Raw genomic sequence first — 27,871 nt, 5'->3', positions numbered from 1 at the left:
CTTTCCTCCCTCCCGGTTCACAGTGGATATTGGCAATATCGTGGGAGAAGAAACAATAACAGGAAATGGAGGTGGAGCAGCATGTTCTGACCCCGCTTCCTTTCCACTCTGAGACTCAGGATATGTCAACTCCCTTTCCCCTCGTGACTCAATTCTTGTAAGAGGGCTCAAAGAAACGATAGTGAAAGTATGCAGCTTCAACAGTTTAGCCACAAAGGAAAGCAGACCTGTGTGTTTCTCTCCTTTTTTTTATTTTCCCTCTCGCTCACCCCTTTTGTTATTCCCAGCTCTGGACTATCCACGCAGCAGGACCAACGCGGGATCTAAGGACGGGTGATACTCTTTGTTCTCTTTTTCTCTTTTCCTCCTTCATCTCTCTCCTCCCTTGCTTTGTCTGGGCAGAACGTGGCTGTCATATTCTACCCCATACTCTGTACCAGAGTTTGCTATGGGAGTGGGAACTTGTGGAAGTGTGTTGTGGCTCATGAGCCAGAGCCTTTGAGAAGTTTTCTGTGGGACCTAGGAGCTGATTGAAGTGTACTGTAAAAATTGAGGGCTTGTTTTGAGAAGTGTATTGTAAAGTGTTTATAAATAACATAGAGAAGAGAAATTTTCAGCTCCCCTGAAGCTGCTGGATAGAGTTTAAAGACTATCTAGCAAAAAAGATAAAATAATATAAAGTATGCACTGATGATGATGAACACGGCTGGAATCAGTGGAGAAACAGATAAAGAGAACTACAGTGTGTTTTTAGCAAGTCATGTAATATGAAGCAACAGCACATGGGCAAAGAAAAAGTTCAAGGAAAGATCACATTTAGCATTGAAACATTCAGTGATTTTGACCACCAGAGACTCGTTTAGATGACCTCCAGGAATATAAAAGGATTTCCAGTAGGAGGCAGAGCCATGCAAATTAGTTCTAGGAAAGTGATGTTTATGTATTAGATAAAAAGCCCATTTTAATGAATGTTTGATTATGAAGGATAAAAACCCTGTTGTAAAGTTGTCCTGTCCCAGACTTAACAGAGCATGACTCTGCAGTTGATGGACAGCAAGATGCTCAGTAAGCGATGTCAGGCTCAGGCAGGAGACACAGCAGTGGCAGGAAAGGTGGCAGGGAGCAAGGGCTGCAGGCAGGATCGGGACAGTGGTGGCTGAGGGCAGGATTGGGACAGTGGCAGCTGAGGGCAGGATTGAGACAGCAGTGAGGAGGATCTGAGGGCAGGATCAGGACAGCGGAGGCTGTGGCAGGGACAGTGCAGCGGAGCAGGATGACAGTAAAGGCTGGGCAAGGAGGCCTGGTGAACAGTGGGCAAGAGACAGAGCAAAGGCTGGAGCCATGAGTGAGGCTCTGTCAGCGCTTGGAGGCTGTTGCTCACACACTGTGTAGCCTCTCCCATGGTCCGACTGTCCGAGGAAGATTATTTGGTCGCCTGGAGAGTCTCCCTAGTGACAGAGGCTTTCTTCACCCTGATAAGCTGCCGGGAGAAATTTTCCCCAGAGACAGAGCCTTTCTCTGTGCACACGCTGTCACATGCTGCCAAGCACTGCACTTGGTACTGCCAAGAGCATGCGGCTTTTCCAGTACTTTCCATTAATGTTAGAAAAAACAGATTTATAACCAATAGTTCAAAATAAAATCCAAACAATGTTGAGGTGTTCTTATTCTAAAATTAGTCAGTCCATCACAAAAGTCTCACCACAGTAAGGAAATACATTTCTCATGTGTCCTGCACAGATCAAGAATTCCTGCTTCCTAATGCTTCAAATTGTGTTAGCAAATTTATTCTGGCCAATTTCGGTATCATTCCTGGCAAACCCAGGTGGGACACCTGCTTGATCTCCTGTGGAGGCAAGGGGGGTCTCTGGATTTTCCATGCCAACACTGGGACTTTCCTGGAGAAGCCCACAGATCCCCCTTGATTCATTTGGGACACAGGCAAGATCCCATTTTGATAATAAGGCATTCTTTTGGGAATGCTGTCCCCGAAAGACATCTGGAATTTGATATTTTGGAATTTGATATTTTGAAACTAGGTTATTTTGATGTTTTGGAACTTGGTATTCTGGTATTTATTTTGAAACTGGATTATTTTGGTGTTTTGGAACCTGGTTTTCTCATACTTTGGAACTTAGTTTTCTGGTATTTTAAAACTAGATTATTCTGGTAGTTTGGAACTGGGTTTTTTGGTATTTTGGAACCTGGTTATCTTGTATTTTGGAACTTGGGTTTTTTTGGAATGAAATAATATATTGTCATTATAGGTTTGGGTCAATCTTAAGGGACCCTCAGGGATGGTATTTTGAAAAAGCACCACTTGGATGTATATTGAAATACTGAAGGAAGGTTGGTGGACCCCCCAGTGGAACAGCTTTCAGGGAGAATTTAATTAAATATTGTAATCAATTGTAGCCTTTGAATAAATTAGAAGTGGAAGAAAAGTGGGCACCAAATGGTACCTTAGACTATAACACTGTTACAACTAATGCTATTCTTGCATTGAGAACAAAAAATAGGATGATGTTATGTATGCTGATATTTTTTTTTAGAGAAACCACCCTGCATGGCAGCAGGATTGTGGCATTAACGTAGCACCTTTGATTGCTTTGTTTTGGCTTTGAAGAAGGCAAATAAGGAGAAAATATTAAGCATTGCTATTCTATGTGTAGCATGGGACAAGTGCTCTAAACATTTAGACAACCAAGAAGAAGAAGATTTAAATTTAGCTGCAAGTCCAGTGTATAGAGGACCAGGAAGGCCAGGTGGAGGTGTAGATAGAGGCATAAAGATAAGAGAAAACTCAGGCAGAAGACTTGAGGGTGGAGAAGGCTTTAGCCCTGCAGCAGGAAGGATGTGGGGAAAGCAAAATGATTTAATAATAGCTCCTCTTTGACAGGCAGCAGGGGCTGAGGGACCAATAACAGTACAAGTCCTGTTTACAATTACAGATCTGAATAATTGGAAACTGATAGCTGGGACTTAACAGGGATGATGGCTAAAGCCCTAGAAATTATGATTAAAACTGAAGACCCTGATAGGAAGGATATAGACACTATGTTGGAAATGTTACTTGATAAAATAACAGGGAGATGGTTCTTAGGACAGGTGAAAGATTTGTCGAAGAACAAACCCTGGCTGGAACCCTTCCCAGAAATCTGGAACTACAACTCCCTTTGGCACATCCTGGATGGGACCCAAATATACCTGTACAGAGAGAAAGATTGACAAGATATCAACAGTGGGTTTTATATGGGATTAGACAAGTGATTCCAAAAGCTATAAATATGTTTATGTTTTTTGAGGTAAGACAGGATTTTAAGGAAACTCTTACAGAATTTATGAACCATCTCAAAGATACTGCTTGGAAATACACTAATATAAACCCAGAGGTGGAAGAAGGTAAAAATAACCCAGCCCCTATTTTTGTAAGATGGTCCTGAGATGATACTAGAATGAAACTACAGAAAATCCAGGGGACAGACACTTTTGATACAGGGAAGCTGCTTGATATTGCATGGGCAGTAAAGTGGTGTGTAGTGGTTTGGTCCAAAATACTCATTACTGTTTATCTGCTGTGAGATAAGAATTAGGAGAAATGCAAAGCAGGCACCAAACTTGAAAGAATATAAAGAAGTTTATTAACAGACCTAAAAGAAGAAGGAAAAAAAATTATACCACCTTCAGAACTCTCCTCCTCCCCCCACCTTCCTCCCTTCTCCCACTGACAATGTGAAAAGACAACCCTTAAGATGTTCAGTCTGTTTACCACTTCCATAATAACCTTGTTCAGTCCATTTAGAAAGAGAAGTCTCTTCTTGCTCATGCTATGAAAATAGTATCACAACGAGACAGCCGCCCACTTCCAAATATTGTTCAGTCCATTTAGGAAGAGGAGTCTCTCTGCCTGCGTGTGAGTCCTTTCCCCCGACTTGCAGCTTTTCCCGCAACTGCTTTCGAGGGTCCACTCTTGAAGGTTTTTTGGGGTACAATTTTAAGGTCGAGCCGTTCAGAAACAAAAAACAGAGGCCCTTCTCCTTCCCTGGGAGCAAAGGGTCTTCCTCATCTTCATCTTTAGGACTATCTCTGGGAGCATCTCTAGGGACTGAGGTTTTCTCCTTTCCCATTTGGAGCAAAAGTCCTCATCTGGTCCATCTCTCCCTGTCCAAACTTCTCATGAAATTACAGCTGCGTCAGCATCTGCCTATCTCAGCGCAGGTGCTTTTGCTCACGAGTTGAACACTCCACCCCCCAGATCTTCATGAAATTACAACGGGATGCTCTGATATATCATAGCTTCACAACAGAATTTCAGCTTTAAGCATCTCCTCTCTCTCTTCCCTCAGGTTTTCAGCTCTTCACAGCAATAAAAAGGGTTAATCTCACCTCGGCCTTGCAGCTTTGCAGCTGGAATGTTGAATTTTTCTTATCGAAGTGGAGAGGGGGGAGAGCCGAGCCGCTCCGGCTGCCCACGGCAAGGCAGTGGGGGGGGTTCCGTGGCTGGAACAGGTCCATGGCTTCAGGATGGCCGTGGCCCGGCCTGGCCTGGCCCAAGCAGGGCCTGGCCGGGCCCACTGGGCCCTGCTCGGGCCCCGCAGCCACCTGTCCCAGCGCCGGAAACGAGAGAGAGCTTGGGGGGGGAGTTTGTCTATTCTTAAATGTGGATCACAGAGGCGGTCACAACTTTAAGTGGCCCAAAGAATTGTCCATATTCAAACTGGCCAGCTGATAGGTTCTGTCAGGTCATAGAGGAAGCTGTAAGAAGAACATCACTTCCGAGACTCAGCTTGCTAGCCTATGACAATATAATATTCCAATTTTGCGAGTCACAAAGGCTAGTGTCAGTTAGTAAGTTAGTCCAAGACTTAAGAGCAATTAATAAAATAGTATGATAACTAACCCATATACACTCTTAATCATGCTAAAAGAAAATTCAGAATGGTTCACTGCAATAGATTTAAAAGATGCTTTTTTCTGTGACAGCCAGGAACTACTTACTTTTGAGCGGGAAAATCCACAGACACGACTGTATTACCACAAGTATCTAAAAATAGCCCCACAATTTTTTGGCAAACAACTGGCAAAGGAATTAGAAGAATGGAAGACCTTTAATCCCTAAGGGGCTGTATTACAATATGTTGATATCCTGATAGCCACCAAAACTAAATAACAGTGCCAAGACCTAACCGTTGAATTGTTAGAGTTTTTAGCATTAAATGTATACAGAGTATCGAGGAAGAAGGCCCAAGTGATGATCTTTCTGGGTTTAGAAATTCTACAAGGTCAAAGGAAACTACAGACAAGCCACAAACTGGAAGAGAATTGTGTGCCTTTCTTGGAATGGTCAGGTAGTGGATCCAGTAATTACAGGTCCAACCTGTAACGGACTTCTGAAAACTGCACATAAAGATTTTATTATATGTACAGATGGTACTTGGGCTGCATTCAAACATGGGTTTGTCTTTGGGCTTGCCAGATCCCACGAGATCTTTTGAATTATTCATTTGTGCCAAGGATGGCCCAGTTCTCTGCAAGCAGTCACAGATACGGTGCTGTTGATTCAGGAAGCTCCTAAATTGACTCTGGGACAAACGCTGTGTACCGTGTGTGGTACAGATGGGCTTGGAACAGAAGGGGGGCCACTGGCTGCTCCCAGATGAATGTTCGAGTACCAAGTGGTACTTGTGGACCCCCAAAACCACTTCTATTGTTAATCCTGCTTTTTTTCTGTCAACCACCAAAGTAGAAAGTACTCCAGAACATGATTGCTTACAAACAATCAAAGAAGTTTATTCCAGCCCTGGATTTAAAGAACAGCCCGACAGAGAACCCATATGGGGAATTATACATGGACAGAAGTACCTTTGTTTGCAATGGGAAATGCATATCAGGGTACGTGGTGACTACCCTGAGCGAGGTAACTGAATCTAAGGCTCCAATGCCAGATATTTCAGCACAGAAGGCTGAACTGGTTGCTCTAATACAGGCATTGGAACTGAGAAAGTAAACATCTGGATGGATTCTGAGTATGCTTTTGGTGTAGAGCATGCCACAGGGCATGGGAGAGAGAGATTTGTTATAAGCACGAGGAACGTTGATCAAACATGGGACACAAATATTACACTTAGTGGAAGCAGTACAAAAACCAGCTAAAGTTGCAATAATTCACTGTGGAGTACACCAGACAAATCAAATAGGGCCAAAATGTGGAAATTACTTGGCCAATAGAGCAGCTAAAGAGGCTGCAGAAAAAGGCATCTGTAGCAATGGGAGATTAGCCTATCAGATATTAGGCCAGAATAGAGTGCAAAAGATTGCCAGTTAATTGAAGCATTATATTCTAAATTTCTCCCCTATGGATGGGCAGTCATTGTTACTGCACAAGAAATAGTTTCCAAGAAAATAAAATGGTGATAGGGGCTATCAAATCTGGTAATTCCCCAGGAGATTACTGGCAAATTGGCTTTACAGAACTGCCATGTAAGGTGAGCTATAAATATCTTTTAGTCTTAGTGAATGCATTTTCTGGATAGCCTGAAGTGTTTCCCTGTTGCACCAATATGGCAAAAGAAGTAGTGAAAATATTGCTAAATCAAATTCTGCACTTTGAAGTTCCTCTAGGAATGCCATCAGATAGAGGGCCTCATTTTATAGCAAGAATAGTAGAACAGGTCAGCAAGGCCTTGGAAACTCCGTGGGATTTACACACTCCATACCGGCCATAAGCCAGCAGAAGGGTAGAGAGGATGATTTGTACTATTAAGCTGCAACTCAGTAAACTGTCAAGGAACCTCACTGACTTGGGTACAAGAGCTCCCAATTGCTTTGTTGAGAATTAGGATCCAACCCAGGGGCACAGGAAGATTAAGCTCTTCTATGGGCAACTCTATCAAACCCCACACATCCAAGGGGATGTGCATGTTAAAGGTGGGGCAGACCTCAAGAAGTTCCTCATGTCTTTAGGCAAAACATTGCAGGATTTATGACGGGCAGTTGTCATCACCAGAGTGATAGGACTGGACACAGCAGCACCAGAATTCCAACCAGGAGGCTGGGGGTACCTCAAGGACTGGGTACCTGGCACCTCTCCAACCAAAGTGGGAAGGACCCTACCAAGTATTGTTAATCACAGACCCTGCGGTAAAGCTGAACAGCAAAGGACCTTGAGCGTGTTATTCTAGAATTAAAGAAAAAGTGTCGGCTCTGTAGACAACTGAATTGTGGTCCCCAGCCCAAATAAGAATGAATAATGTTGTGACTAAAATATTACTTACATCTGTAGTATAAGTAGTATCTTGATATTTAACTGAAGTCTCTGTTGGCAAAAAACAGTTTTAGAGTTTCACCAAGGAATCAGTCATGAAAATTCTTATGAAAATTTAAAGATCAAAGTAGGTAGAATATTAAATGTAACTAATTTCTGGATATGTTCTCAAATAATGTTGGGAGGAACGGGGCTCTGCAGAATCCCATGGCCTTAGATCATCTGCTGGCTAGCCAAGGAGGAAGGTATGCTATTATAGGACAGGAATGCTGCATTTTATTAGTGATGGGCTGGAAGTCCAACAGACAGGAATCAATAGAAAGAGCAGTAGAAGAGTGGCAGAAAGAAGAAAATTCTTCTTGATGGGATTGGCTTATTTTAGGTCTACCAAATTTGAGACTGCTATGAAATGCATTTGTGGGCTCACTGTAACCATTGTAACGTGTGCACTTTCTTGTATTCAATGTTAGAGCTGTTCTAACACTTTGCGCTGGAAAACGGAGTACTAAGACAGTCTCAAGAAAAGGGGGGACTTGATAAATAGGTTAGAGAATAGAAATTTTCAGTTCCCCTGAAGGTGCTGGATAGAGCTTAAAGACAAACTGTCAAGAAAGAAAAAGGATTTAAAGTATGCACACAGGATGGTAAATTTATCTGGAGCCAGAAACAGATAGAAACAGATAAAAAGGACTACAGTGTTTTTTGGGCAAGTTATGTAACAAGAGGCAACAGAGCATGCACAAAGAAAAAGTTTACCTTTACTATTGAAGCATTCAGTGAGTACAATCACCAGAGACCCCTTTAGATGACCCTCCAGGAGCATAAAAGGACATGAAAGTATGAGGTGGATGCATGGCAATTAGTTCTAGAAAGTGATGTTTATGTAATAGATAGGAGGCACATTGTAATGAATATGTATGGTTATGATGGATAAGTACCTTATTGTAAAGTCTCACCTCACACACAGAATAAGGAGAGATCCTCTGTGTATCCTGCACAGGTAAAGAATTCCTGCTTTCTAATGCTTCAAATTGTGTTAGAAAGTTTCTTTTCTGGATGATTTTGATACCAGTGTGAGGGCTTGTTAGCCAACACTTTTCAGTCTAAACTGTGTGTGTTTCCTGGAATTGAGGCAACTGTGCCATAAAGCACAAGAGCTCCCTTGAAGGAAAGCTTCATCTAGAGCATCTCTGTCATCCACAAGGCAGGCTTCATCGTAGAATGATATCAGATTAGTTAGAGACCTTTCCAAACAGCACGTAATTCCTAGGGCAGCAAGAAATACTTCTGGCACAGTCTTTGAAGGAAGAAACAGCTGGGAAATATGACACCAAGAAGAAAAGTGCAGAGGGAATCCAAGAGCTCTTCAGTTCATAGATGTGACATAGATGTTCCATAAGCAGAATTACTCCCATTTCAAGCTGATTTCTCTGAAGGGTTATTTGTCAACTCCCAGGGAAACCCTGCCTTCATTACCTATGTAACCTGTCAGGAAAACATCAGTCTTACAGAGTCCGTGATCTTCAGGCAGAGCCACACCCGGAGTTAATCCTCACTGTTTAATTCTTCATTTCACATTCTCTGTTCAAAGTCAATAAGAACATTTCAGTTTATCTTTGATTCATAGATTGAAGACCTGAAGATCATTCTTACCTCACAACAGGTAAAATCCAGGTTTAACTTTGGAATAAGGCTCACACATTTTATGGGCATGGAGCAGGATCTCTGCTTATCCTAAACTTCTCAGTGCCATCAGAGATCTATTTATACCCAATTGCCTACAATGCCAACAGAGACACGTGACCTTCTTTAGCAGGGGGGTGTCCCGGGTGCAGGAGAGCCGGCCTGAGACACGACACGAACACCGATACGATTTGAGCATCGTGCTCCAGTTTTATTCTTTACCTCCACCAAGTTATACTTATTCAAAGTTCACGCCCCTTTCCCATGAGAAAGCCTCTAAGCAGCAGGGGAGCTGACCAGTGTATACCTTTTCCCAAGGCTGTTCAAGGCTGCTGGCTAGCACATGCCTTGCAAGCCTGTTTTCAGCCTGAGGCCCTGTCAGGGGTACTTCTGCAACAGCCCTGGGATGCCCAAGCTCTCCTGGGGTATCCTATGCCACCGCTCCACAAGGGATTCCTCTACAACCTTCAGGCATCAAGGTGACTTTTTGGACACTTACAGAAACACTGTAATTGAACTTCAGAACCTGATTCTTCTGTTCATTTTCCTTCCCTTCTGCAGGTGGAAGTTTCTCTGGCAAGAGGAAAAATACCTGTCCCATATCAGTGCTCACCTTTGCTGAATGAGGCAGGTAAGCAGCTCTCTGTTGTTTCTTTCTCTCCTGAACAAGTGGTGAATGTGCTGCTGCTGTCGGGGTGGAAAGGAACCACTCTCTTCCCTTCACCCCAGTTGTGCACACAGGGACCAGCAAGCTCTTCCTATCCCCCATGCCCCCCATCTCCTCAGGCAAAGGTGGCAAGAACTGGGAGCATCAGCAGCACAGGTGTTTCCAGGGGGGCTCAGAGAGGAACTGAAAGTGACAGGGAATGGTCATTTGGGGGAAAAGCTGAGCTATGGACTGGCCCTCTGGGTCTGGTGTTTGTTTCCCCAAGGATGGTTCTGCTGCCTTTGGTGTCCAGAGCTGGCTGTGCTGTCCTGGTACAGCTTGGAAGGGGAGGCTGCAGAGCAGGAGAGAAGGGTGGAATTCCCCCTCTGCCTTGAGGCAAAGCAGGGCTGATGATAATGCTGGAATTTCCTTCTCAGAGAGCAAGGCTGGTTCCAAGTCTGGCCACTTGGAACTCTTTCCTGCTGCAAGCTGCAACAGTGTGAAACTGCCTTGATTTTATGGTAACTCAGGATGATGATAACTCCCAGAGCACCCAGAGGTCAGCAGCCCCTGCAGAAATGTGAATAAGCTTAAAAATTTCCTGGTTAGTACCTTGAAAGATTAAAGTTGTCACTTCCTAAGCACCAAACCTCATGTCATCATGCATCATCTTTGTTTATCAATTAAATCATTCATCTCATGATTCCAGGGAGTTCAGTGATCTTTGCAGATCTCACAGGTGTTGCAGAGTCAATGTCAACCCAACTCCATTTTCTCCCTTTCTAGTGTAACCAGACCAATTCTTGCCCTCAGTTAAACTCTGTCCCAGTGAGTCTGTTTAGCAGTGCTGAACATGAAGCCTTGGGAGACAAAGGAACTCTGCCTTTGTGTGTTTGGTTACTGTTGTTTTGAGGTTTTTAGGGTTAGTTTCACATGTCTTCTTTTGAAAAGCCTTCTGCTTGTTTGGGAATGTGGTTTTGGTCTCAGAAGTAATTGATCACATTAAACAGTGAGGATTCTTTTGGGCCCTCCTTGGATGACAGGAAATTTGTTTAGTCCACAGAGAGAGCCAGAGAAGGGCAGAATCTTTAGTGCAGTGGAGCAAAGCTGACCCTGCTGCAGCTCCCTAAATGGTTTCAGGTTTGTGCTGAGCTGATGCACTGTCACTCTGCAGCCTGATGGTTCCCAGGGAGCTGTTAACGCCAGGATAGCAAGTGCCATGGATTTCCCCACCTCGTAGGCATGGGAAGGGGGGGAAACGGTTTCTTCCTCCTTTTCCCCCTTCTCAGAGCATGGAGAGAGAAACTTGAGCAGTCTAAACCAGAGATTGAAGCTGGTGTGTTAATTAACATGTCCATCAAATTTAGGAGCAGGTAGTGGGGCTGGGTTGAATTTTCCTCTCTTGCATCCCCTGTCACAACATCCTGGGAGCACGTTGGACTGAGAGAAGCTCCCTGTATCTGCAGGGGTAACTGAGATCTCTGGAAAGGCACAAGTTTTCTTGAGGTCTGAACTCAAATGTCTGAGACTGTTGCACCTTCAGAAGTCACAGCTGGTGCCAGGTGCCAGGTGAGAGAGATCAGGGGGGTTTGGAACAGGATTTCCCTTCTTTGCTCACTTCCCTTCTGTGCCTGTTCCGGGTCAGCTGCGGGACTGTCCCATCCCTGGGACTGCAGGGATGGAGCAGAGGAGATGGCTCCTTTTGGCTCTGGCCCTGCTTCTGGCCATCCCTGTCTCAGGTAACGCTTTCCAGGAGCTGTTCTGCTCCTTTCTGGGGGATTCCAGTTTGCGGCTATATATAGAGGACATCTACACACATGGGCAGTTTGGGGATGAACCAATGCAGAAATACCTCAGGCGGACATCAGTGCCAGGAGATGGATTTGCCACTGGGAACGTGTCCCTGACACTGAAGAACGTCCAGCCAGCAGATGAAGGAATGTACAGTTGCACTGTGATATCCAGGGACTGGAGCACTGATACATCCACCAAGCTCAGCACTGCAGGTTGGAGACTTTCTGGGCTGGGTGGGGAAGGGGGGATGCTCTTACAGAGGGAAAAGAGCTCTCTGAAAGGTCACTGTCCCCCAGCTGATGCCCTCTCATATGACCCAACACATCACCTCCCCACTCCCAGCAGCCCGTGGGACACCTGTCCTTTTATCAATCCAGCAATTACTGAGGTTTGTTACCAGTGTCACAGCTGGCATTAGCTTTAGGTGTGAATTTCTTTTCCAAGGGTCAGGTACTGTTTGTTCTACATGTGTTTTATTAGAGTGATCCTTAGGAAAAAAGACATTGCTCTCTTTTCTTTCTTTTCTAATTGTAGTTGTAAGGTCTTGTTGGGATGGCTGAGTAATCCAGTGTAAATAACCATGCTGCAATATTAAAAACATTTTTCTGCAAACATAAAACTATAAACCACTAATTATTTTTTTATCATGCTATTTCAGAGTTTCTGATTCTGTTGCAGCCTTAGCTACAGCAGATTCATTAGTTACTGTGCTGTCCAGTATAGTCCCTCTGTGTCTGGAACTGGCTTTATTCCTTTATAAGAGCCCAGGAGTCTCCATCAGGAGCCATCACAGCTGTGTAGGTAATCAACAGTCCTTCCCTCTGCTGCTTGAGTGACTCCTCATCTCACATCCAGATGTACACTCAGTTTTCTGTCTGGTAAGGATATACTTGAACATCCAAGACTATCAGAGGAACTAAACCAACAGAATTCATGCAATGATTGATGCATGAATCATGAAGTTGTGGACTTCTCTGCCCACACTTTCAAACCCCAGCCTTTCCACCTCCCTCAGAGATCTCCTTCTCTAGTGCTAGCACAATATCAGTCCCCTCTTTAACTCACCTTTCTTTCTGTGCTTCTGCCTTTCTGTGCTGGGTCCTAAAGTCCTGGTCACAGTCCTGGATCATCACTCCAGCTCCTCTGTAGTTCGCCAGCAGAGAGAGGGGCAAAGCAAGATGTGTTTCAACCCAAGACTTCGAGTTTCAAGGTCTTCAGGGTCCCTTTGTGGTCACCAGCAACTTATGCCTTTTCCTGGTCTTAAAATCAAGACTCAAACATGGTTAGAAGGGGAAAAGGGATTTTACTTTGGTATTTATTTTAAGGATCCTTAGGTGCACACATCCAGGTCGAATGCACCTCAATGCACACTGCAATGCACACCCCCAAAAGATCGGGTATAACATTATAGGTGTTACTAATTAACATATCTATCAAAGATTCCCCAGTGAGAGGCTCGAGTGAGCCCCCCCTCCCCAAGGAGCCTTCTCCTGGATGGTTCTATCTTAGTTTATAGAATGTGTTCTGGAGAGGACCTTGGGGTCTGGGGCACACTGATCCCTAGCTACGAAGCTTCTAAAATGTTTACTCTCAGCTTGACAGACAAGTCCAAAAATGTAGGCAAAAAGCACTAAGAATACAGAAGTTGTAAAAAAGTATAACAGAGGTATAAAAGAAAAGGCAAAAATCATCATAGCATCATGACACAGGTGTTTTTTTCTAGAGTTACTGAAGGTTTCTGGCCTCCACTTGCAGACACAGCACTGTTCTCAACACTGCCACACAGGGCAGCGTAAGAGCAGTTTGCGAGGCTTCTTTGAGAAACTTCCGTTCTGCTGAGAACATAAAACAACCTTGTACAAAGAGAAGAGCAGTTTAGAATGTGGGGAATATCCATCGGAACTGATTGTGTGTTGGTGGCCATTAGAATCAATAGCACCCAGGCCATCAGTCCTCAATTGTCCATCAGTCATAGGTACAATCCCAGTTTGGGGTAACTTCACCATGGCTGGTTGGCCCACCCTTAAGTTGTCCTGAAAAGCTTCAATTTCATCATTTTGAGCTGTTTCAAAAAACATAGGGCTGAAGAAAGTTTATGAAACTGGACTCCCCACTGGTCCATGGTGGTTATTTATCTAACAAAGAGAGTAACCTTTTATCCCATCCAGATTTGTGTGGCCTAAGGTAGCGCTTTAGCAAACCATTGGCACACTCTACAATCCCATTGGATTTGGGATAATAAGGTGTATGGAAAACCCATTTAATACCTTCCCTTTTGGCCCAATCTTGTACCATCACACCGTTGAAGTGTGTGATCCATTGTCACTCCGTGTAGAGTCTGGCACAGGGAGACTGGAAAACCAGTTACTGAGTCAAGAAATAGTAGCTTTGGCACCAGCATGCCTGCTTTAATGGCAACTAACAGTCCAGATACCACTTCCACACCTGTTAGTTTGTACTTGTAGCCATTAGATGTTTTCAGAGGCCCAATATAATCTATTTGCCAACTGCACCAGACCATTCTGTCACTTTTGATATGTAAAGGCAGTGCCAAGTCTGGATGATTTTGTTTGAGTCTCAGCTGGCACTGGGGACACTGAGTGAGAATGCCTTTACACATCTTCCTGATCAGTGGCCAGCCTCTGCTTTGTGCTGCAAAACCAGAGCTTCTTGTCCAGTATGCCCCAATTCACAATGTAACCATTCACCTAATCAACACCAATGTTGTGGATCTTCCAACTGCTAATTTTTTCTCTTTTCTAATTTTTGTCAGCAGATCCAACTTGTTGTTGGAAGAAGTCAGTAAAGTTTGGCCCTTTGCATGAACTTTGACCCATTCTGTGACAATTGGTTGCGACTGAGCCTGTAACGACCATTTTCAATTTTCCTTCTGCCAAAACAAATTTCCATTCACTTGCTAATTTGATGCTTCCCACTGACACAACCACTGTGTGGCACCAGCCCAGACTATATAAGAATCGAGATCCACTGCCCTTGCTTACTCCTTTACTGCCAGCAATACAGCTTTTAACTCTTCCACCTGTGCACTTCCTACTCCTTCTTCTAACCCTAACCCTAACTGTAACCCTAACCCTAACCCTAACGACTTCCACTCCTATTTCAATGTTTAGAGCAACTGCTCTGTACTTCCATTTACCATCAATGTGTTTGGCTGAGGCATCAGTGAACCAGACATCTTCAACTTCAGCATCTGAAGTGAGTGCAGGAGTATCCAGTATAGGACTAGGTTTATATGGCTGTTTTAAAGCTGACATGTCTGGAGTCACAGCTATCTGTAGTTTTGTAGGTTTTGTTGGCCCTTCAGTGACATCCATTTGATCTGTGACCCCAGAGATATTTGCATACCATTTGTGCAGCATTGGTGTTTGTGCAATTCCCTTTGGCAGAGCACTGCCTTTCCTAATACTGGCCAACAGATTGAAAGGTCCTTGGATTTTCACAGGCTGACGCTGTTGAATTTTTCTCTACTTGTTTAAGAGCGTGGGTCAGAGATAATAATCCCTTTTCCCAAGCAGTGTATCTCTTTTCAGTATCTTTTAATGCTGTGGAGCTGAACCCTAATGGTCTTTTGGGTCCATGTGGCCTTTCTGAAACATTATGTTAAGTCTCATGTTCAGCAAAACCCCAATCAGCAAAACCCCCACTAATAGGATCACTGGGCTGAACTGGCCCAAGAGTTTTCAACTCGTCTATCAGCATTGCAAAGCCTGTTTGTGACTGTCAAGCCATTGCCAATTTTAGTTTTTCCTCATTAATGTGTACAGGGGCCTTGCTATTATAGAAAATCCAGGAACATGATTTTTCCAGTATTATAATGTCCCACAGTGGTAGGGAGGAGAAGAGAGATCCAGCAGGCAGGAATTGTGCAGCAAGATTGATTTATTTAATTATTTTACAAACGCTTTTATAGACTTCTTTCTTCATAGTCTAATTGGACAAGGATCCAATTGGGGTGATTGGCTAAAATCCTGAAACATCCATTGTCAAAATATTTTTCTACTGTACCATAAACAAAGCTCTGCAAGGTTGCAGGTGTTCATAGTTTATAGAACTCTGCTAATATCTTCCGTGAGAGAGAAAAGCATCTCACGGGACTGGAAAGAAGCAAGAAAAATTCTTGCTAGCAGCAATATTGTATCCACACTCCAGTATCCCAAAGTAACCCCGATCTTTTGGAGCGTCTTGTTACTGGTGGGGTAGATACAGCATCTAATTTTGTAATGGTTGCATCTGGAATTACAACTTGGCCTGCTAATCCCCCAGGCATTTCACCTCCTCAGAAGGCCCTTGGCACTTAGCTGAGGATGCTTCTATCCCCTCCTCATTTAATGTATTCCATATATCCAGTGCTCTTGTTCTTACTGCACTTTCCTCCTCACCTACCAACACAGCATCAATATATTGATAGATTTGTACTCCTTCCTGAGTTTTTGTTTGTGGAAGGGGTTCAGCTAAAGCATTGTGTGCTATGATGGGTGAGTGCTTATACCCTTGGGGCAGGCGGCTGAGAGTGTATTGTGTTCCTTCCCAAGCAAATGCAAATTTGGGTTTAGCTTCTTCCTGAATTGGGACCATAAAAACATGTCTTTTATATCCCAAACTGCCATCCATTCATGTGCAGCTGCCTGTAGCATAGAAGTGAGGTTTGTAATATTTGGGATGGCTGCAGTGAGTGGTCCCATGTTTGCATTAAGCCTTCAATAATCAATTGTTAAACACCAGCTCCCGTCTGCTTTTTTCTCTGGGCAGACAGGAGAATTGTAAGCAGAATGCATCCCAAATATAACACCTCTCTGTTCTAAACCTTTAATTACTTCCTCTGTCCCTTATTTGGCCGCAGGAGGCATAGGCTACTGTTTAATGTTAGTTACAGCAGCAGCAGGTAAAACTGGAACCACTTTTACTTTTTTCTATCTTTCCCAGAAGGATTACTGTGTGGGGTTTTTTACTGAGTGGGGTTTTTGTGGGCCTGAAGGACCAAGCATGCCCGTTGAGTAATTGCCAAACTTTTCCTTTAAGGATGTCACAGCCTAAAATGTTTTTCATGATCTGCAATCGCAAATACGTGTGAAGTAATTTGCTTTTCCCCAAGTAACCATAGTTGGACTTTGTCAGTGTAACAGATAATAACCTTTCCCATTAAAAGCAGTCAAACAATTTTTTTTAAATTTCTAAAATATAAATTTAGTTTTTCAGCATCCATGGGGCCAATTAAAGAAATTTCAGCTCCCATATCAATTGAAAACTTCAAAGGTTGCCTTTTTTGCTCCTAGAGATAAATAGATATGGGTCCCCTTGCTATCAGAAAACTGTTGATATGCAAGAATGTTCTGGGTGAGGGGCCCAAAGTTCATCCAGCACCTAGGGGTTTTCTTTCCTGTTGTGGTGCAATAGGATTGGAGATGTGTTTTTCCTGTGGAGGTGTCTTGGGGTGACCTTATGATGTGTATCCCATATCGCTGCCTATGCCCAGAAATTAATTTTTGTGCCTTTCTATGCCTCTAAACTGAGCCTGAAAGGGGGAAGGAAAAAACTGAGCAAAACTTTCTCAAAGCAGTTTGCAGCTCGTTCAAGGTTACAAAAAGATAGCAGGTTTTTTTTTTTCCCTAGCTGGGGCAGGGGAGGGAGGAAGCACCCGGCTTGTTTTTTTTCCAGTCAGTTTTTGGCCAGTTTTTTTCTTCTTGTTCTCTGGAGAGAGACTGAGAGTTGGACTTTGGATTTCCTTCTCTGGAATTCCGGATTTTTCCCCTTTTCTACTGGACTGCCTGATTGCTGTAACATCAGAGCACATCGGGAGGACTTTCCACTGGGCACAGAGGGCCTGGCCCCGGCCCAAGCCCCAGCTCCGAGAAGACCAAAGGGAGGACTCGAACACTTTCCCAGGTTTTTTCCTCTACCGCGAAAGATTTTACCATCTAACATTGTTTTCCTTCCCATGTGTTTGTTAAATAAATAGTTTTATCTTCTTCACTTTCCTTCGAGGAAAATTTATTTTTTCCCGAACCTGGTGGGGGAGGGGTGGTTGTGCCTTCTCTCAGAGGATATATTTCTAAATTTGCCCAAACTGGAACAAATTTAGTGGCGCCCAACTGTGTGGCTCGAAGGAAAGTGAAAAAACTTGTGCTAATTACATTTTGGGTTGAATTTACTTATTCTGTGTTGGAGTAAAGTAGTCACCATGCTGGTTGAGTTCATAATGTCTCTCTGGCTCGATGTACTCATGTCTTTCTGGTCCTTAGGCTTCATTGAGGTACTAGTGCTTTTTTGGTCCCTAGGGTTGTTTACCTATCTACAACTTGCTCCAATCTTGTCCCTGGTATGTAAATTTTACAGAGAAGGGAGACGAACCAGGATTTCTATTTTGCTGTGCTCGGTGATAATGATTTATAAGAAGTTGATAGAGGTACAAGCAGCTGTTCGAGGTGTGTATGATAAGTGGTTTCTCCGTCCTAACCCCAGTCCTAGCTTCAGTAGCCTGTTTTGGGAATTTATTAGTAATTGTACCCAGATTGTTAGAGGAGGAGGAGATGGGGTTTCCCTTCCCTTTAAATTTGATAGGTTATCTTTTGAGAATGTTCAGTATCCCCTTGATGTTAAAGAGACCACCCTCCTGGTATTTAATCTGGTAATCTTCCTCCATGTAATTCATAGCTTGTCTAGAATGAGAGCTCAGATTTCCAGGGTGACTGCTGAGACACCTGACCCAGAGGTGGAACATCTTGAGTGGTGTGGGGAATGGGAGGACATCGGCCAAACCCTAAAGAAATTCTCTGACCCGATAGTTTGGGATTTCCCATCTGAACAAATTCAGAAACCAGCTGAGGTGGGAAAATATCTGAAAGAGAAATACAATGACAATTCTAATGAGAACAAGCTCCTTGCAATATGTTGGGCTTTGGCATATGCCTATCGCACACTGCAGCAGCAAGTAAAGGTAGAGAGGCAGGAAGATAAATCAGCAAAGCCTGCAGATACCCCAGTCACTCAGGCTGCAGATAAACCAGACAGCCAGCCCAAACCAGATGGAAAGTCTAAGCCATTGACAGTGGCTCCTGTCACGAGGAAAAAGCACACAACCAAAACTGATCGCCCAGTGAAAGATGATGATGATGCAGGGGAAGGAACCTCAAAACCACCAACGGACTCAGGCACAGAAACCATTACTGAGTCCATGTCCATAAAGGACCTTCACAGCCTAAGAAAGGATTACACCCGACGGTCCGATGAATCCATAATAAGTTGGATGGTCCGTATTTGGGATGCTGCAGGTGATGATGTGATGCTGGACGGTGCTGAAGCGAGGCATTTGGGATCCCTGTCACATGATCCAGTGATCGACCAAGAGATGAAAAGGGAGGCTAACTCTACCAGTCTCTGGAGACGGATTTTGACAGGCGTGGCTGAAAGATATATGTGCGGAGATGATCTCTACATGCAGCAAACCCAGTGGAAGACCATAGAACAAGGGATCCAGCGCCTGAGAGAACTAGGGGTGGTAGAGGTTGTCTTCACAAATGACCCAGGATTGAGAAGTCCAGACCGGGCCAGAGTTATTCCATACATGTGGCGAAAACTCATACATCTTGGGCCACCAGAATATGCTTCTGCTTTAGCAATAATGAAACCGGACTACGGTGCGAATGAGACCGTGCGGGATATGGCAGTGAAGCTCAGAGCATATGCAGACTCTGTGCATGGCCCAACACATGCAAGAATTGCAGCTGTGGAAACACGTATGCAGAAAATTGAAGATGAAATGAAGAAGAATCACCAGGAGATTAAAGAGTGCCTTCTCCGCGGACGTTCCCCAGAGAGAAGGTACATCCCACGAAGTGAGCTGTGGAATTTCCTGTGTGACAGTGGGGAAAACATGAGGAAGTGGGGTGGACAACCCACGTCTGCTCTGGCAGCACGAGTGAGTGAATTGAAGGAGCGCAAGTCTCAGAAAGGAGGATCTACCAAAAAGGAAGTAGCTCCAGTTGCCTGTAGCCAAACTGCTGGAAATGATGGAAAAGACGATGGCATGTCCAATTCCCATGAAGGAACCTCTAAGGTGCAGGCCCAGGGAAAGAAGGATAACCAGGCATAGAGGGGCCCTGCCTCTAGCCAGGTAGAGGCCAGGGAAAACCGTGTTTTTTGGACTGTGTGGATTCGTTGGCCTGGTACATCAGAACCACAAAAATATGATGCCTTGGTTGACACTGGTGCGCAGTGTACAATAATTCCATCGCAGCATGTGGGGGTAGAATCTGTTTCTATCTCTGGTGTAACAGGTGGATCACAAGATTTGACCTTGGTGGAAGCCGAGGTGAGCCTGACTGGAAATGAGTGGAAGAGACATCTCATTGTGACTGGCCCAGAGGCCCCGTGCATTTTGGGCATAGACTTCCTCCGGAACGGGTATTTTAGAGACCCAAAGGGACTCAGGTGGGCTTTTGGAATAGCTGCTGTGGAGACAGAGGGCATTAAGCAATTGAACGCTTTGCCTGGGCTATCAGAGAACCCGTCTGCAGTCGGCCTGCTGAAGGTGGAAGAACAAAGAGTACCAATTGCTACCTCGACAGTGCATCGCCGACAGTACCGGACAACTCGAGATGCTGTGATTCCCATCCACAAGATGATCCGTGAGCTGGAGAGCCAAGGGGTGGTCAGCAAGACCCACTCACCCTTCAACAGCCCCATTTGGCCTGTGCGCAAGTCTGACGGGGAATGGAGATTGACTGTGGACTATCGTGCCCTGAATGAAGTGACTCCACCGCTGAGCGCTGCTGTGCCAGACATGTTGGAGCTCCAGTACGAGCTGGAGTCCAAAGCAGCGAAGTGGTACGCCACTATTGACATTGCCAATGCATTCTTCTCCATTCCTCTGGCAGCAGAATGCAGGCCTCAGTTTGCCTTCACCTGGAGGGGCGTGCAGTACACCTGGAACCGACTGCCCCAGGGGTGGAAGCATAGCCCCACCATCTGCCATGGACTGATCCAGACTGCACTAGAAAAAGGTGAGGCTCCAGAACATTTGCAGTACATTGATGACATCATTGTGTGGGGGAACACCGCAACAGAAGTGTTTGAGAAAGGAGAGAAAGTTATCCAAATTCTCCTGCAAGCTGGTTTCGCCATCAAGAAGAGCAAAGTCAAGGGACCTGCCCGAGAGATCCAGTTCCTGGGAGTGAAATGGCAAGATGGACGGCGTCAGATTCCCACTGAGGTCATCAATAAGATCACAGCAATGTCTCCACCAACCAACAAGAAGGAAACACAAGCTTTCCTAGGCGCTATAGGTTTCTGGAGGATGCACATTCCTGAGTACAGCCAGATTGTGAGTCCTCTTTACCTGGTTACCCGCAAGAAGAACGATTTCCATTGGGGCCCTGAACAGCAACAAGCTTTTGCCCAGATCAAGCAGGAAATCGCTCATGCGGTAGCCCTTGGCCCAGTCAGGACAGGACCCGAAGTGAAGAACGTGCTCTACTCTGCAGCCGGGAGCCATGGCCTGTCCTGGAGCCTTTGGCAGAAGGTGTCCGGTGAGACTCGAGGTCGACCACTGGGATTTTGGAGCCGAAGCTACAGAGGGTCTGAGGCCAACTACACCCCAACAGAGAAGGAAATCTTGGCAGCCTATGAAGGAATCCAAGCCGTCTCAGAGGTAATTGGCACTGAGGCACAACTCCTCCTGGCACCCCGACTACCAGTGCTAGGGTGGATGTTCAAAGCAGAGGTTCCCTCTACCCACCATGCCACCAATGCCACATGGAGCAAATGGATTGCTCTCATCACACAGCGCGCCCGTATCGGAAAACTGAATCGCCCTGGGATTTTGGAAATAATTACAAACTGGCCTGAAGGTGAAAACTTTGGTCTCACTGATGAAGAAGAACAAGTGACACGTGCTGAAGAAGCTCCACCGTACAACCAACTGCCATCAGAAGACACACGCTACGCTCTTTTCACCGACGGTTCTTGTCGCATCGTAGGGATGAAACGAAAGTGGAAAGCAGCCGTATGGAGCCCCACACGACGGGTTGCAGAAGCTACTGAAGGAGAAGGTGGATCAAGCCAACTCGCTGAACTCAAAGCTGTTCAACTAGCCCTGGACATTGCTGAAAGGGAGAAGTGGCCAAAGCTCTACCTCTACACTGATTCATGGATGGTAGCCAATGCTCTGTGGGGATGGTTAGAAAAGTGGGAAAAAGCTAATTGGCAGCGTAGGGGAAAACCAATCTGGGCTGCTGAAGAGTGGAAAGACATCGCTGCCCGAGTACGAAAGCTGGTTGTGAAAGTCCCCCATGTAGATGCCCCTGTCCCCAAGAGTAGGGCTAATGAAGAACACCAAAACAACAAGCAGGTAGATCAGGCTGCAAAGATAGAAGTGTCACAGGTAGACTTGGACTGGAAACACAAGGGAGAGTTGTTCCTAGCTCGATGGGCCCATGATGCCTCAGGCCATCAGGGCAGAGATGCCACCTATAAGTGGGCACGAGACCGAGGGGTGGATCTAACCATGGACAGTATCTCCCAGGTTATCCATGATTGTGAGACATGCGCTGCGATCAAGCAGGCCAAGCGGGTGAAGCCTCTGTGGTATGGTGGGCGATGGTCCAAATACAAGTACGGGGAGGCCTGGCAGATTGATTACATCACACTGCCTCAAACCCGCCAAGGCAAGCGCTATGTGCTCACAATGGTAGAAGCCACCACTGGATGGCTGGAGACCTACCCTGTGCCTCATGCTACTGCCCGGAACACCATCCTGGGCCTGGAAAAGCAAGTCCTTTGGAGGCATGGCACCCCTGAGAGAATCAAGTCTGACAATGGGACTCATTTTAAGAATAGCCTTATTAACACCTGGGCTAGAGAACATGGCATTGAGTGGGTGTACCACATCCCTTACCATGCACCAGCTGCAGGCAAAGTGGAACGGTGCAATGGATTGTTGAAAACCACTTTGAAGGCACTGGGTGGGGGAACTTTCAAAAATTGGGAACAGAATCTAGCAAAAGCCACCTGGTTAGTTAACACCCGAGGTTCCACCAATAGAGCTGGTCCAGCCCAATCTGAATCCCTGCATACAACAGATGGAGATAAGGTCCCAGTAGTGCATGTCAGAGGTCTATTAGGAAAGACTGTGTGGATAAATTCTGCCTCGAGTACAGACAAACCCATCCGTGGGGTTGTCTTTGCTCAGGGACCTGGTTGCACATGGTGGGTAATGCAGAAAGATGGAACAACACGTTGTGTACCACAGGGAGATCTGATTGTTGTGTGACAACCACCTGTAGTGTGAAATGCCAGTATACCCCTGCTTGCTGATTATCCCTGTCACTGTTCATATATAGCTGTGTATATATATATATATATATATATATATATATATATGTATTAATGTGTGTGTAAAATTGGAATATCTTAGTTTGGGCATTGAGCCAACAATATGGGATAAGGGGTGGAATGTCTTGGGGTGACCTTATGATGTGTATCCCATATCGCTGCCTATGCCCAGAAATTAATTTTTGTGCCTTTCTATGCCTCTAAACTGAGCCTGAAAGGGGGAAGGAAAAAAACTGAGCAAAACTTTCTCAAAGCAGTTTGCAGCTCGTTCAAGGTTACAAAAAGATAGCAGGTTTTTTTTTTTTCCCTAGCTGGGGCAGGGGAGGGAGGAAGCACCCGGCTTGTTTTTTTTCCAGTCAGTTTTTGGCCAGTTTTTTTCTTCTTGTTCTCTGGAGAGAGACTGAGAGTTGGACTTTGGATTTCCTTCTCTGGAATTCCGGATTTTTCCCCTTTTCTACTGGACTGCCTGATTGCTGTAACATCAGAGCACATCGGGAGGACTTTCCACCGGGCACAGAGGGCCTGGCCCCGGCCCAAGCCCCAGCTCCGAGAAGACCAAAGGGAGGACTCGAACACTTTCCCAGGTTTTTTCCTCTACCGCGAAAGATTTTACCATCTAACATTGTTTTCCTTCCCATGTGTTTGTTAAATAAATAGTTTTATCTTCTTCACTTTCCTTCGAGGAAAATTTATTTTTTCCCGAACCTGGTGGGGGAGGGGTGGTTGTGCCTTCTCTCAGAGGATATATTTCTAAATTTGCCCAAACTGGAACAGGAGGGTTTGAGGTTGCCACTTTCCCCACATCCCACCTCTGAACTTCCCTGATTAGCTCTGCTATTACACTGTCAGATTGTTTTCTTAAGGCTGCTCTGGGTATCCCCAAAGCCAGGGCTGTTCTCCACAGCTCATTCCTTTGCTCTCAGGTGGATTAGGTGTTTCTTTCCTCTCAGGGGGACTATGTTTCATAGTCCTCACTTGACTTTCAGGGGGCTTCCCACATTTCAGTATTTGGGCTCTTTTTTGTGATTTTCCCTGCCCATGTCCCTTGCATGGTTTACCACATCACGCAGGAGTTCTGCCCACGTAGGGATCAGCCTCTTCAGGGCTTGTGGATCTTGCAAAGCTTCATTATGCATTACATCTCTTTTGATTTTCTCTCCTCTCCCCACCAAATGATTTTTAGCATACTTGGAGCTCTTAACTAAGAGGTCTTAACATATCCATCTCTGCAGAGATTGGACTGTCTCCCTCTGTGTGTCTGTGCATTGCCTGCACACAGGCGGCTTTTGTAACAGCAGCAGAGATGTCATTAACTGTCTGCATGGGGATTGAGGCTGTTCCCCTCTCTCCATAATATTCATTCTTCCTGCCCAATATGCAGTTCTGCTGGTTATTGAATGGGGCTCGTCAGGAGGCTCAGGTCTAAGGTAATAAAAACCCCTGCACCCAAAACTCCAAAATTCTTTGCACCATCTAATAATGTCCAATCACCCCAGTGAGACAAACTCTCCACGATATTCAGGTTCTGATTCTTCCATATTTTTCCTGTTGATTTGCCAGTTGCAGAGAATGCCAGGGAGCAGTTTTGACTGTGTTCCTTCTCTGACCTCCTTGGGGTCCTTTGGAAAATTCAGTCTTAATTATGGGTCTCTTTTTAAATCCTGGAACTTCTTTGTCTTTAAGAGGTGGGGGTTCTGTGCTTTCATCAGAATGCCATTCAGAATTTTCATCACTAATTTCACCAGGGCTTTCCCATAAATCACCTTCCCAATGTTTGCATGATATTATCAATTTTTGAATTTTTTTAACATGCATAGATTTGGGGTTTTTTAATAATGTAGATTTTAATTTTCTTCCAAGGTTTTTCTCTTTCCCTTGGATTCTTTTAACTATTGTTTCAGTTTGTCATTTTGGTATTGTAGAGACAATTCTACACGTTTTCTTTCCTTTATTTCATTTTTCAGCTTGTAAGCTTCTTTTATCATCTGTTCCCTCCATCTCCAAGCTGATTTTAAGCATTGTTCCAGTGCATGACAAATAATACCTTCTCCTTTCTTATCCTTCAGCGACCCCCATTTTTCATCTGTTTTCTCTTGTATTTTTTCCCCACTCAAACCAGTTCTCTACTGGCCAAGGGTCGCCAGTTTCTATAGGAAAGCTGTGCCTCCACAGAGAATCTGCTAAGCCTTCGGCCTGTTTCTCTAAATCGTTTGCCATCCTGCCTTTGACTATGCCAATAACGTCACGGGACAAGTGGGAGCTTCAGACAAGCCCTGCCTTAGCTTAAATATAAGAGATTACTCTGGCCTGCAAGTTCCAAGGATGGCAGTTCAGGTCTATTTATAAAATTACTTATTTACTGAACAGATAGGAGATAACAGACAAAATATCTTAATCACAGTTACTTACTACACAGTATAAAACTAAAAGAACTACTAGTAGATGATACTAAAAAGTTCATGATATCAAGGTACCTATATTAAAGCTAGCAAAAGAAGTAGCATTGATTAGGAGCCAAATGTAACTTACCACTGAAATGACAATAATGGACACGGAGTCCTTTCACTCAACCTCCAGAGGAGTAGCCACAAAGCAGGCATCCCTGCTCAGGGCAGAAACTCCACACATCTCCAGGGAAAGATTTCTACTTTGTCACAGTTTGGTGTAGATTTATAGTTTTGAAGTGAGGTGTCCGTCAGTCAGAACTGCTGCTTATCTTTCCAGGTCTCACTTGCACAGGAAGATTTTTATTGGCAGTTGGGAGCTGCCAGACCAGTGTTAACCCCACGGTGCCAAAATAACTCACCGCAAGACAGCTTGTCCGGTTTGAGTTATCTCACCAGTTAACAAGCAACAGATAAGCTCTTGTGGGGGGCAAGATGCCCTGCTACACCCCTACTGCATCTGTACCCAATTCCTGTGTGTGTTTAACTTTCATGTCCTCTTGGCTCTTTAATCTTTTGCAGATGTGGTGATAGAAGGTGTGCATAAGAAGAGGAGAGGCACAGAATCCTTCTGAGTTGGTGCAGTATCGACCACCGAGCAGAATGGAAGTCAGAGAGAAATTCCAAAGTGTTTGGAAAAATCATTATAATGTATTGTCTGTATCACTTTATTCCTTAATTATGGTTGTGGTAGAGGAAATAATGGAGCTGGAATTTAAATGTCCTCAGGAAAAGTCATTAAGGGTATGGTATGTTGCTTCTTACTTTTCCTGTCCAGCCTTCATTACATTTGTCCTGAGCTTGACCTCCCACCCCGCCTGCATTCCCTGGGCTCGCTGTGTTGGGAAGTGCTCGTGCTACCGCAAGACTCAGATCATTTTTAGGGCATTTTTACCTCCTGTGATTTGGTGTGTGATCCTCCTGTGCGATGGCAGATACATCGACTGTGTGGTTTCAGAAAATGAAGGAAACAACATCCAAGGCAGAGCAGCTGAATTACCCAGTGAGTTCTACACCAAATCTCAGGTAAGGTCCTGGGCAGCTTGGATTGCAAGTGTTTAACCAATCTGTGTGTGTGAAGAATCTGGGATGTACAGCAATATGGGAACCATTTCATCTGGAGAATGAAGTGTTAAGTTGCAGTTATGATTTTTATGTGATATATTTACAATATTTGTATTTCCTGTTGTTTTTCCATGCTTCTGGATTTAATTAGCCTATATAAATGAGAGTTCATAATCATCATGTTCCTTCTGAGGCTGAAACCTGAACTGTGAACACCTTGCTCCAGGGTCATTCTGGAAACTTACACGTGTGTTTTGTGTCTGGTTCTTAAAGGAAGTTTTACAAAAATAAGAAATAGGAGAATGCCCTGAGATTGAGAGAGAGAGAGAGGCTGCTATTTCTTGTTCCAGTGAGTCTCTGTCTTGCCATCACTTATCACCTGACCATGGCAGGAGCAAGGAATATATTCTGTAAGAAGAACTGTGGCACTTAATAATGCAAGAGCTTTAATTTAAAAAAAAAAAAAAAAAAAAAAAAAAAGTGCAAAGCATCTTTAGGAATGTAAAGTCCAGTGAAAATTAGCTTTAGTATTTTCTCTTCCAGGTGTCAGGGCTGTTCATTCTCACTGCTGTTGTCACTCTCTGTGGCCTGTGCCACGTGTTCCCCTGCTGGTTCTGCTGTAAAAATGAAGAAGGACATTGGAGAGAGGAGCTGCAGAGCCGATTAGAGGAAGGAGCCAGGAATCACATTGAAGAATTGAAGAACGAGGGTGTAGAGCAGATCATGGAAGAGAGAGTGAAACCTCTTCTGCAGCCTGCTAATGCCAATTTCTGGGAAAACATAGATTTAAGAAGCATAGGAAAAGAAATAAAGAAAGTGGTAGAGTCTGCTCTTAGAAATAAGCCAGCAGAGAGACAGCCAGCAGGGCAACAGGGTTTGCCTCTCACCCCTCTGGTTCGGGGACCCCTTTCCTAGAATTAAGGGTCCCCCTCAGCTCCCCTTAACTTAGCGGGCCCCATCATCCCTTAGTGCCTCTTCTCCATCACAGACCCCCCCATCCTGCAGGGATTGACCACAGCACAAGCGGCTCCAGGAATTAACTCTGCGCTCTGAGGAGGTGGCAGCAGCTATGGCCAAAAAGCCAGAGCAGGTGCTGACGTGGCAACACCAGGATGCTGGACCTGCCCACCCTGGGCTTGCTGGGGAAAGCTCCCGCTGTTCTCCCAGCTCAGCTCTCCTGGCCTCCAAAGCAGGTCTGGCTCTTACACTGCTGTCAGAAGAGTAAGTTGGGTTTCTCCTCCTCTTCTCAGCTCCAGCTTAGAAGCCAGCAGGTACCATCAGACAGCACCTGTCACCTTATTATCCCTCTTCCTATTGCTTGGCCCTCATTTTGTTGCTCTTTTACCTCTCTTTCTTTACCCTTGTGACTAATTTCAATTTTCAATTTTGCTATGGATATACCCAGAAATTGTTATTCTAGTAATGTAAATAGAAAAATCTTCAGTAATCAGAGGCTTCCTTTGCATAAAGCAAGGAAGAAAGAAGTAAAGAAGAAGGAACAATAATCAAGCTTAAATGGCAGCAGAAATGTGAGCTGGTCCTTGCTGAACATTGTGCTGGTTTGCCCTGTTCCCGTGGGCAAGGACTCAACAAGGGCCTCATGGCAAGAAAACTTTGTGAGCCCAA

The 27,871-nt window shown here is 44.8% G+C and overlaps 2 long non-coding RNA genes across 3 annotated transcripts; both read left to right on the top strand.

Moving 5' to 3' along the window:
• The first annotated feature begins 227 nt into the window (after nt 1-227).
• On the top strand, nt 228-27,871 carry LOC116437176. Of its 2 annotated transcripts, XR_004237191.1 has the most exons (4): nt 228-333; nt 9,509-9,578; nt 25,703-26,206; nt 26,789-27,871. It is a non-coding gene; the product is annotated as an uncharacterized LOC116437176 (long non-coding RNA). The 2 variants fall into 2 exon arrangements; XR_004237192.1 differs by lacking the exons at nt 228-333; nt 9,509-9,578 and adding an exon at nt 12,148-12,265.
• On the top strand, nt 16,675-25,168 carry LOC116437189. The gene is made up of 2 exons (XR_004237210.1): nt 16,675-16,829; nt 23,514-25,168. It is a non-coding gene; the product is annotated as an uncharacterized LOC116437189 (long non-coding RNA).

The sequence above is a fragment of the Corvus moneduloides genome, chromosome 33 (genome assembly GCF_009650955.1).
Source record: "Corvus moneduloides isolate bCorMon1 chromosome 33, bCorMon1.pri, whole genome shotgun sequence".
In the NCBI taxonomy this organism is placed as follows: Eukaryota; Metazoa; Chordata; class Aves; order Passeriformes; family Corvidae; genus Corvus; species Corvus moneduloides.
This window is presented reverse-complemented; position numbering and strand designations above follow the sequence as displayed.